General features: G+C 75.7%; 9 non-coding genes across 9 annotated transcripts; 3 read left to right on the top strand and 6 right to left on the bottom strand.

The window, feature by feature from the left end:
* Positions 1 to 489: 489 nt before the first annotated feature.
* On the bottom strand, positions 490 to 561 carry TRNAE-CUC. The gene has a single exon. It is a non-coding gene; the product is annotated as a tRNA-Glu (tRNA).
* A 312-nt stretch (positions 562 to 873) lies between these two features.
* TRNAG-UCC lies at positions 874 to 945 on the bottom strand. Its single transcript has one exon. It is a non-coding gene; the product is annotated as a tRNA-Gly (tRNA).
* A 771-nt stretch (positions 946 to 1,716) lies between these two features.
* TRNAD-GUC lies at positions 1,717 to 1,788 on the bottom strand. The gene has a single exon. It is a non-coding gene; the product is annotated as a tRNA-Asp (tRNA).
* Positions 1,789 to 2,398: 610 nt separating this feature from the next.
* TRNAL-CAG lies at positions 2,399 to 2,481 on the top strand. The gene has a single exon. It is a non-coding gene; the product is annotated as a tRNA-Leu (tRNA).
* A 1,503-nt stretch (positions 2,482 to 3,984) lies between these two features.
* Positions 3,985 to 4,055, top strand: TRNAG-GCC. The gene has a single exon. It is a non-coding gene; the product is annotated as a tRNA-Gly (tRNA).
* A 3,798-nt stretch (positions 4,056 to 7,853) lies between these two features.
* On the bottom strand, positions 7,854 to 7,925 carry TRNAE-CUC. The gene has a single exon. It is a non-coding gene; the product is annotated as a tRNA-Glu (tRNA).
* Positions 7,926 to 8,248: 323 nt separating this feature from the next.
* On the bottom strand, positions 8,249 to 8,320 carry TRNAG-UCC. Its single transcript has one exon. It is a non-coding gene; the product is annotated as a tRNA-Gly (tRNA).
* Positions 8,321 to 9,090: 770 nt separating this feature from the next.
* On the bottom strand, positions 9,091 to 9,162 carry TRNAD-GUC. Its single transcript has one exon. It is a non-coding gene; the product is annotated as a tRNA-Asp (tRNA).
* Positions 9,163 to 9,768: 606 nt separating this feature from the next.
* On the top strand, positions 9,769 to 9,851 carry TRNAL-CAG. The gene has a single exon. It is a non-coding gene; the product is annotated as a tRNA-Leu (tRNA).
* Positions 9,852 to 9,937: the final 86 nt, after the last annotated feature.

Raw genomic sequence — 9,937 nt, 5'->3', positions numbered from 1 at the left:
CGCCCCCACATGCCCCCAGCGCGGCCGCCGCCAAGTAGCACCTCACCAAGGAGCCAGCGGGGGGCCGGGGGTGGGGGCGCTGCGAGCCGCCACGACCTTTCTCCCGGCGGCAGGGGTGCTGCGGGAGAGTCCAAGCACCCACGGAGGCCCGAGGCGCCCCCTGTCGGTGGCCTCGGCTGGGGTCGGACGGCGTCCCGGACTGTCGGGCCTGGGGCGGAGCGAGACGGGGAGCCAGGCGAGCGTCCGGGGGAGGCGGCCGCGAGACGCCGAGACCTCCAGTCGGCCCACCTGCCGGCCAGCCAGCCAGCGAGGCCAAAAGGCTTGGGCCGGCCCGACGGAGCCCGCCAGGCAAGCCAGCCTTGGGCTCGACGGGGCGGGTGGCCTCGTGCGCACGCGCAGCCTCGGTCAGCTCGGGGCCAGGGAGACGCACGAGCGAGCTTGGCTAAAAGGGGTGTGCGGCGGCGGTCTTGCGAGAGGAAGAAGAAAGGCTTCCCTGACCGGGAATCGAACCCGGGCCGCGGCGGTGAGAGCGCCGAATCCTAACCACTAGACCACCAGGGAGCGTCAGGCTGCGCGCCTGGCCCGTGCGCCCTGGACCCGGCGCCTCCCTCCCTACCGCCCACTCGCCTCTGCTTGGCCTCCAGGGCCCCCGCCGGGCCACGCGCAGCCGCCCGCCGGCCCCGCCGAGCCACCTGGCCGGACCGCCCGCCCGCCGCGCCGTCAAAACGCTGCGCGCCTCTCCTCCTCCTCCTCTCTCTCTCTCTCTCTCTCTTCTCACACACACACACACACGCACTCAGCGTCGCGCCCGGCTCCCGGCTCCCATCGGGCCTGAGCACCGGGGCCCTGGAGCCGCGCAAAACGTTGGCCAGCTGCGTTGGCCGGGAATCGAACCCGGGTCAACTGCTTGGAAGGCAGCTATGCTCACCACTATACCACCAACGCTGCACAGCCCGGGCCGCCCCCGGACGCCGGCCCAGGCTCCGCACCAGCGCCTCCTCGCCCTCTCGCCACCGCCTCCGCCGCCTGCCGCAGCCCTGCCCCGACGTGCCGGCCGGCCGCAGCTCTGCGCCGTCGCGGGCGCCACCAGCGGCCGCCCGGCGCCCCACCCGCGCCACCCCCACGCAGCCCTGGCTGCTCCGCAGGCACGACCGCCCGCCGCCTCCGCCGCCCGCCTCTGGGGGGCGCTCTCGCCGCCCTGCGGCTCCCGGGCCCTCGGCTGCCCGCCGGGGAGCCCCGCCCCTTGCCCCCTGCCCCCGGCGCGCGCTTCCCTTCCCTTCCCTTCCCTCCCGCCACCGCGCCCGCCCCGCCCCGCCCCGCCCCGCCCCGCCCGCACAGTCGGCCCGGCCCCCACGGCCACCTCCACGGGCAGCCCGGCAGCCGGGCAGCTGTCCGTCGCGTGAGCGAGGAGCCCGTGGCGGCCAGCCTCCCGTCAGGAGGTCCCGGCTGGGCTGGGCCGAGCCCGCACGCGCCAGGGCGCCAGGGCGCCAGGGCCGACGAGGAAGGGCAGGGGGTGCGGGGGGTCGGGTCGACGGCGGGCAGGACGGGCCCCCGCGGTCGCCCCGCGCCTCTGGCCGCACGGGGCCGGGCGGAGGCACGAGGGAGGAGAAGAGGACAAGGAGAAGGAGGAGAAGGAGGAAAGGAGGGCCCTGGGGGCCGGCGTACGTTTGGGCAGCGCGGCGGCGGCGCCCGCGACCAAAAGAGGGCGTGTCTCGCCTCCCCGTCGGGGAATCGAACCCCGGTCTCCCGCGTGACAGGCGGGGATACTCACCACTATACTAACGAGGACGGCGGCGGCGGCCGCCCGGGCGCCCGACCCCTCTCCGCCCGCCCGCCCGCCCGCCGGCCTGCCTGCCTGCCCACGCCCACCCGGGCCCTCGACGTCCCGCGCGCCCGTCCTGCCAGGCGCCCGCCACGTGCCCCGGGCCACGGCCCACCCGGCCCGACCCCCCGGCCGCCGCGTCAGCGCGCACAGCAGTCCCCCGGCCCGACTCGGAGCGTCGCGCCCCCGGACCCGCCGCCGCCCCGCCCCGCCCAGCCGCGCGGGGATGGCGGCGGGAGAAGACGCCCGACACGGCAAGCAGGGCTGCGCGAGCGAGCCGGAGGCCCCGCGCCGGGGATGGGCCGCGGCGGGCGGCGGGGGCGGCGGGGGGCGGGGGGCCGGACGCCGGCAGCAGGGTGCGCGCCCCGGGAAGGGGGAGGGGGCGGCGGCGAGGACCGCGGCGAGGGCGGCGGCGCCAGCAGAGTCAGTCGGCGGGCCGTTGGCCTCGTCGACCGGGACGCGAGTCCCGTCCGTCCGTCCGTCCGTCCGTCCGTCGCGCACCCACACGGCCGCCAGCCAGCTCCGGGGTCGGCGCCGGGTCCCAGCCAGGCGAGCGGCGGCGCGCCCAGGCCCGCCGTCAGGATGGCCGAGCGGTCTAAGGCGCTGCGTTCAGGTCGCAGTCTCCCCTGGAGGCGTGGGTTCGAATCCCACTCCTGACACGCCCACCTTTTGGCCCGCCCAACGCGGGCTCTCCGCACCCGGGCCTGGACGACGCCCTGTCTGTCCCGCCTTACACGCCGCTGCGGGCTGCGGGCTGCGGGCTGCGGGCTGCGGGCTGGCGGCGCCCTGGCACACGTGGCCCGGGACCCACGCAGCTGCAGCGCCTCGGCCCTCCCGGCCACAGGCTTGGCGCCCCGCGCCCTCCCCCCCCGCCACCTCCCGCGCCTCTCCCTCCTCCTCATCCCACGGCGGCCGCGGGCCTCGGCAACTCGGCAAGTCGGCGGCACGGCTCTCCGGGGGCTCCGTTTGCCCTCTTCCTTCCCGCCGCCGCCCCTGCAGGCCAGCCGGGGCCGAAATGCCGGCAGCCCCGCGCGGGCCGGGCCACGCTCCCACTGAGGGGCGCGCCTCGCTCGCCTCCTCGCTCTCCCAGCCCCGCCCTACACCCCCCCCCCCCGCCCGCCGGGAGCGCGGGGTCCCCACGGCCTGTCCTTTCCGCCGGCCCCCATTCATTCCGTGGTCTCCACCCCCTCCGTCCCCGGGGCGCCCACGAGGCGTGGCCACCCGGAGGCCTCACCACGGCCACACGCCCGCCAGGCGGGCAGCCGAGCCCTCCGCGCGCCAGCCAGAGACGGGACCCCCGCCCCGTTCGCTGGGCCTGGCCCGGGGGGGCGGGGTGGGGTCCACCCCGCCGTGGTGGCTCCGGGGAGCCCTGAGCGCAAGGCAGCCCTGCCTCCCCGGGCCCCCTCCGCGCCGGAAGCCGCTGCGGGGCCGGGGCTCCAGGACGCCAGCGCGCTCCCTCACCGCGCCGCCCGCCAGCCAGCCGGCGGCCGCTCCGCCCAAGCGCACCTGCCGGCCTCACCCCCACCGCAGCCCAGCCGGCCCCGACGGAGAGCTGCGGGCAGAGCTCACACGCCTTTCTTTGGCCTCTTGGCTTGGGCGCTACTCGGCGGCCCCCATCTCCGACGACGACACCGACGCCGACACGCACACACGCGCACCACCCCCCCCCCCCCCCCGCGGCACCCCGGGAGCGCACACAATCCGAGCTCCGGGCCCCAGCCGGCCCCCGCCGGCGCGCACTGCACGGGCCGGAGAGCCATCCGCCCATGGGCCTTCGGGGGGGCGCCGGGAGGGAAGGGAAGGTCCGCGCTGAGCTGCGCCGGCCACAGACGCCCCGCGCTGCCTGGGAATCGGGCGCGGGTCAGGCTTGGCCAGGCTGCTCCTCCCGGCAGGACAGTGTCTGGCGGCCCCGCCCCAGGGAGAGGGCGCAGGGTGAGCCGAGTCCGCCTCGGGGCCTCGCTGGGACCGTGGGCGCCGCGCGCCGGCCCGAGCCCGAGCCCGAGCCCGAGCCCGAGCCCTCGGCGCATCTGCACGGGCGCGGAGCCTGTCTTGCAGACCGCGGGCCCGCCGCCCGCCCCCGCGCAGCGGGTGCTCACCACTGGCCGTGCCGGGACGACGACGAGCGCCGCTGGGGAAGCCGTCTGGTGGCCGCCGCCACCGGTGCATGGGTGGTTCAGTGGTAGAATTCTCGCCTGCCACGCGGGAGGCCCGGGTTCGATTCCCGGCCCATGCAGCGCGCCGCCCCCTTTTGGCCGCGCGCGCCCGGCTTCCTCGCGCACGCGCTCAAGCCACAGGGCCTGAGCCTGAACCAGCTGTGCTCACGCCGGGGGCCCTGCCCTCCTGCCCCGCCCCGCTTCCCCCTGCCGACTTGTCTGTTCTGGTCTCTCGCCCGTGGCCGCCAGCCCTGGCCGCCACGCTCCACCCGGCTGCCCGCCCCCTGCCGCCCGACGTGGCCCAGGTCCCTTGCCCGGCCCCACGTTGTCCTTGCCCTTTTTCTCTCCATGACCCTGACCCGGACGGCGCTTCGCTCACCCACGTCACTTCAAGCAATGCTTCCAAGCACCGCCCGCGCCCGCCCGGGCACAGCCCACCTGCATGCTTTTCACATTCCCTCCCTCAATGGCTCATTCTACCCACACTCCCCAAACCCTCCTCTCTTTGCACGTCGACCGACCACCAACCATCTTGCCACCCCTCCTCTGGAGGGGCCCTCAGCCACTCCTTGGAGCGCGCCAGGGAGCCCCGTTTCACGGCCCGACATCCTCCCGTTGGCAGCCCCGGGATGCTCTCTATGGCCACCTGGCCGCGGTCTCCTTCAAACACGGGCCACTCCCACTGCTAAGTCACCCGAGCACCAGGTCCATGCCGCCTAGCCAGCACCGGCGCCAGCACACCCAGCCTCGAGGGACAGCTAGCCACCGCCAAGGCTGTCACCAGCACGTCGGGTCCACGAACGGCGGCGACAAGCATGGGCATCACGGCCAGGGCACGGAGGTCACCTCCCCCCCTCGCCCGGCCTCCACGACCCCGCAGCACTTGGTCCACCACCAACCCCAGGACACACATCCCCACACCAGCACAGCACCAGCACCAGCACCAGGACTACCACCACCATGCCAGAAGCAGTTGTACCAGCAGCAGCAGCAGCAGCAGCAGCAGCAGCAGCAGCGGGACGTGACCCCACCGCCAGCAGGCCAGCGTAGGCATGATCGCCAACAGACTGAAGTCCTCCGCGGTCACCGCCACCACCGAGGCCACCATCAGCACACCGGCACGGGTAGCATGGCCCACGGCCCTGAAGTCCTCCACCCTCCCTCACCAGCCACCCCACCAGCCACCGAGTCGCCACCAAGCCCAGGACCCACCAGCACACCACCACCGCGATAGCAGCAGCAGCAGGACCGAGGCCAGCGCCACGGGCAAGGGCATCGCCCGGCGGCGGCACCGAAGGCCTTCTCCGGACCCCCGACCCCCATCGCTCACCGAGTCCACCGTTTACACCGGGGGCCCCGGGGGACGCCGTCACCAAACAGCGCCAAAGTTCGCCACCACCATCACCGGCGGCGGCGGATGCGCGGCGGCAGCAGCAGCAAACACGAGTACCAGCGCCGCTGGCCCCTCCACCCCCACCAGCCCCTCTTGCCGAACGACCCACCCCTGTCACCCCGCCTCCCCGTGCCCTCCTTTCCCAGTCCTCATTTGTCGATGATCGTGCGTTGCGTCTGTCCCCTTTGGCCTCCCTGAATCTCAAGCCCAGGACGACACCTGACACCTGAGACGTGGCTGGTGGTCCCCATGACGATGACGGGGAATGGTTCATCTCCGGGGCGGTGGAATTCCTCACCCCGTGGGAACAGCTCCGACACCCGGTCCCTCCCTCCCTCCCTCTCTCTCTCTCTTTGCCTCGCCCGGCCGCCGCGCAGCTGCCTGCTTGCCACCCCCGCCCCCTGCACCTCGCTCGCTCGCTCGCTCGCTCGCTCACCCGCTATCGTCTGCCCGGCCACCCTGCAGCGCAGCCCAGCGCAGCCCAGCGCAGCCCAGCGCAGCCCAGCGGCCCTCCCGGCACCTCTCCCGCCGCCGTCCACCGCCACCACGGGGTCTCCCAGCCCTCTGGCACCGGGACCCACTCCCCACCGCCACCCACCCCCACGTGCCACGTGCCGCTCCTTCCAAGCCTCCAGGCTCAAACCCTCCATCTACCACCGACCCCTTGGACCCCACACCCACGTCCTACACTCAAGGCCGGCAAGTCCCGGTCTCCCACAGGCTCCTCAGGCACACGCCCAGCGTGTCCCGTCCCCTACCTCACAGCTCGCCGCCCCGCACAGGTGCACAGGTGCAGCGAGAGGCGCCGGGCAGGGTGCCCTGCCGCAACCCGAGGCCCCCGCAGGAACCCTGCCCTCAGTGGCCAGCCCCACTCTCGGCCAGTGCCCGCCGGCGCCACACGTCCCGGGCCCTCCACTCCACGCACACCACCCGGTACATCCTTCTCCCACTGCCCGGCTCGGTCCGCTCACTGCGTCCTCCCCCTCTTTCCGGGACGCTTTGCGCCTGTGCCCTGACCCCCGTGGGAGGCGACGCGCCGGGGATGAACACCCTCGTCCCGCGCTATCCCCCACCGTCGCGGACTCCCCGCACCCCACCCCCACCCATACAGCCAGAGGGAGAGGCGAGGGCGCTTGAGGGAACTGCCCGTGCGAAGGGAAGCACCCGGAGGCCCACGGCGCTCCCTCTCCACCGCCGCCCGACCGTGGCCCAATCACAGCCAGCGAGCCGCGGACGGCTCACGCAGAGCGCGGGCCGGCCTCTGCGCCTCCGACGGAGACAGACGGTCTCTGGACACACAGCAAAGCCTTGGAGGGCCGGCGTGCAAGCGTTGGCAGGAAGGAGGCCGGGCGCTGCGGTTCACCTGCACGGAGCAGCGGCGCCAGGAGACCGCACCCGGGCGGAGACAGGGCTGCAGCTCTCCTGCCTAGTGTGGGCGCTTAAGGCGCCAAGGGGAACGCCTTCCGAGCGGCATCCAGCTGGGGCGCCGGCCACGTGGGGCTGGGGCCGGGGCCGGGCCGGGGGCGTGGGGTGGAGGAAGCTGTGTCGGGGAACACGCCTGCCCCTCTGCCCCAGGATTCGGGGGTAGGTAGCGGTTCGTTGCAGTTGGACTGACCCGGGGCCTCCAAGGGCACCCCGTCTGTCCCCCGGGTGCCTCCGCCCCCTCCCACCTGCCCGGCCCGCGGGTTAGCCCCACTGGCCTCCTGCATCTATCTCCCTGCTCTCTGGCCTCCACTGCCTGGTGGTCCGGCCACCGGGACACGCCCACAACCGCTTTCCAACCACCGCCTGCCCGGGCGGGGGGCGGCGGGGGCCGGCGCTCTGCTCCCATCCCCGCCCAAGCCCAAGACCACCACCCACGTGCGCCGCCATCGCTGGCGGTTGCCGGGCCGACGGCCGAGAGAAGGCACCGGGGGCTCCAGCAAGTGACCCCCGACTCAGAGCGAGACAGGTGGCTCACCCTCCCCACACCCGGCCCCCTCTGCCTCGGCCCGCCGCCCCCACATGCCCCAGCGCGGCCGCCGCCAAGTAGCACCTCACCAAGGAGCCAGCGGGGGGCCGGGGGTGGGGGCGCTGCGAGCCGCCACGACCTTTCTCCCGGCGGCAGGGGTGCTGCGGGAGAGTCAAGCACCCACGGAGGCCCGAGGCGCCCGGCCTGTCGGTGGCCTCGGCTGGGGTCGGACGGCGTCACGGACTGTCGGGCCTGGGCGGAGCGAGACGGGGAGCCAGGCGAGCGTCCGGGGGAGGCGGGCCGCGAGACGCCGAGACCTCCAGTCGGCCCACCTGCCGGCCAGCCAGCCAGCGAGGCCAAAAGGCTTGGGCCGGCCCGACGGAGCCCGCCAGGCAAGCCAGCCTTGGGCTCGACGGGGCGGGTGGCCTCGTGCGCACGCGCAGCCTCGGTCAGCTCGGGGCCAGGGAGACGCACGAGCGAGCTTCGGCTAAAAGGGGTGTGCGGCGGCGGTCTTGCGAGAGGAAGAAGAAAGGCTTCCCTGACCGGGAATCGAACCCGGGCCGCGGCGGTGAGAGCGCCGAATCCTAACCACTAGACCACCAGGGAGCGTCAGGCTGCGCGCCTGGCCCGTGCGCCCTGGACCCGGCGCCTCCCTCCCTACCGCCCACTCGCCTCTGCTTGGCCTCCAGGGCCCCCGCCGGGCCACGCGCAGCCGCCCGCCGGCCCCGCCGAGCCACCTGGCCGGACCGCCCGCCCGCCGCGCCGTCAAAACGCTGCGCGCCTCCTCCTCCTCCTCCTCTCTCTCTCTCTCTCTCTCTCACACACACACACCACACACACACACACACGCACTCAGCGTCGCGCCCGGCTCCCGGCTCCCATCGGGCCTGAGCACCGGGGCCCTGGAGCCGCGCAAAACGTTGGCCAGCTGCGTTGGCCGGGAATCGAACCCGGGTCAACTGCTTGGAAGGCAGCTATGCTCACCACTATACCACCAACGCTGCACAGCCCGGGCCGCCCCCGGGACGCCGGCCCAGGCTCCGCACCAGCGCCTCCTCGCCCTCTCGCCACCGCCTCCGCCGCCTGCCGCAGCCCTGCCCCGACGTGCCGGCCGTCCGCAGCTCTGCGCCGTCGCGGGCGCCACCAGCGGCCGCCCGGCGCCCCACCCGCGCCACCCCCACGCAGCCCTGGCTGCTCCGCAGGCACGACCGCCCGCCGCCTCCGCCGCCCGCCTCTGGGGGGCGCTCTCGCCGCCCTGCGGCTCCCGGGCCCTCGGCTGCCCGCCGGGGAGCCCCGCCCCTTGCCCCCTGCCCCCGGCGCGCGCTTCCCTTCCCTTCCCTTCCCTCCCGCCACCCGCGCCCCGCCCCGCCCCGCCCCGCCCCGCCCCGCCCGCACAGTCGGCCCGGCCCCCACGGCCACCTCCACGGGCAGCCCGGCAGCCGGGCAGCTGTCCGTCGCGTGAGCGAGGAGCCCGTGGCGGCCAGCCTCCCGTCAGGAGGTCCCGGCTGGGCTGGGCCGAGCCCGCACGCGCCAGGGCGCCAGGGCGCCAGGGCCGACGAGGAAGGGCAGGGGGTGCGGGGGGTCGGGTCGACGGCGGGCAGGACGGGCCCCCGCGGTCGCCCCGCGCCTCTGGCCGCACGGGGCCGGGCGGAGGCACGAGGGAGGAGAAGCAGGACAAGGAGGAGAAGGAGGAGAAGGAGGGCCCTGGGGGCCGGCGTACGTTTGGGCAGCGCGGCGGCGGCGCCCGCGACCAAAAGAGGGCGTGTCTCGCCTCCCCGTCGGGGAATCGAACCCCGGTCTCCCGCGTGACAGGCGGGGATACTCACCACTATACTAACGAGGACGGCGGCGGCGGCCGCCCGGGCGCCCGACCCCTCTCCGCCCGCCCCCGCCCGCCGGCCTGCCTGCCTGCCCACGCCCACCCGGGCCCTCGACGTCCCGCGCGCCCGTCCTGCCAGGCGCCCGCCACGTGCCCCGGGCCACGGCCCACCCGGCCCGACCCCCCGGCCGCCGCGTCAGCGCGCACAGCAGTCCCCCGGCCCGACTCGGAGCGTCGCGCCCCCGGACCCGCCGCCGCCCCCGCCCAGCCGCGCGGGGATGGCGGCGGGAGAAGACGCCCGACACGGCAAGCAGGGCTGCGCGAGCGAGCCGGAGGCCCCGCGCCGGGGATGGGCCGCGGCGGGCGGCGGGGGCGGCGGGGGCGGCGGGGGGCCGGACGCCCGCAGCAGGGTGCGCGCCCCGGGAAGGGGGAGGGGGCGGCGGCGAGGACCGCGGCGAGGGCGGCGGCGCCAGCAGAGTCAGTCGGCGGGCCGTTGGCCTCGTCGACCGGGACGCGAGTCCCGTCCGTCCGTCCGTCCGTCCGTCCGTCGCGCACCCACACGGCCGCCAGCCAGCTCCGGGGTCGGCGCCGGGTCCCAGCCAGGCGAGCGGCGGCGCGCCCAGGCCCGCCGTCAGGATGGCCGAGCGGTCTAAGGCGCTGCGTTCAGGTCGCAGTCTCCCCTGGAGGCGTGGGTTCGAATCCCACTCCTGACACGCCCACCTTTTGGCCCGCCCAACGCGGGCTCTCCGCACCCGGGCCTGGACGACGCCCTGTCTGTCCCGCCTTACACGCCGCTGCG

Source organism: Canis lupus, unplaced genomic scaffold (genome assembly GCF_011100685.1).
Source record: "Canis lupus familiaris isolate Mischka breed German Shepherd unplaced genomic scaffold, alternate assembly UU_Cfam_GSD_1.0 chrUn_S1752H1948, whole genome shotgun sequence".
In the NCBI taxonomy this organism is placed as follows: Eukaryota; Metazoa; Chordata; class Mammalia; order Carnivora; family Canidae; genus Canis; species Canis lupus.
Note: the sequence above shows the minus strand (reverse complement) of the source record. Positions and strands in the feature narration are given on the sequence as shown.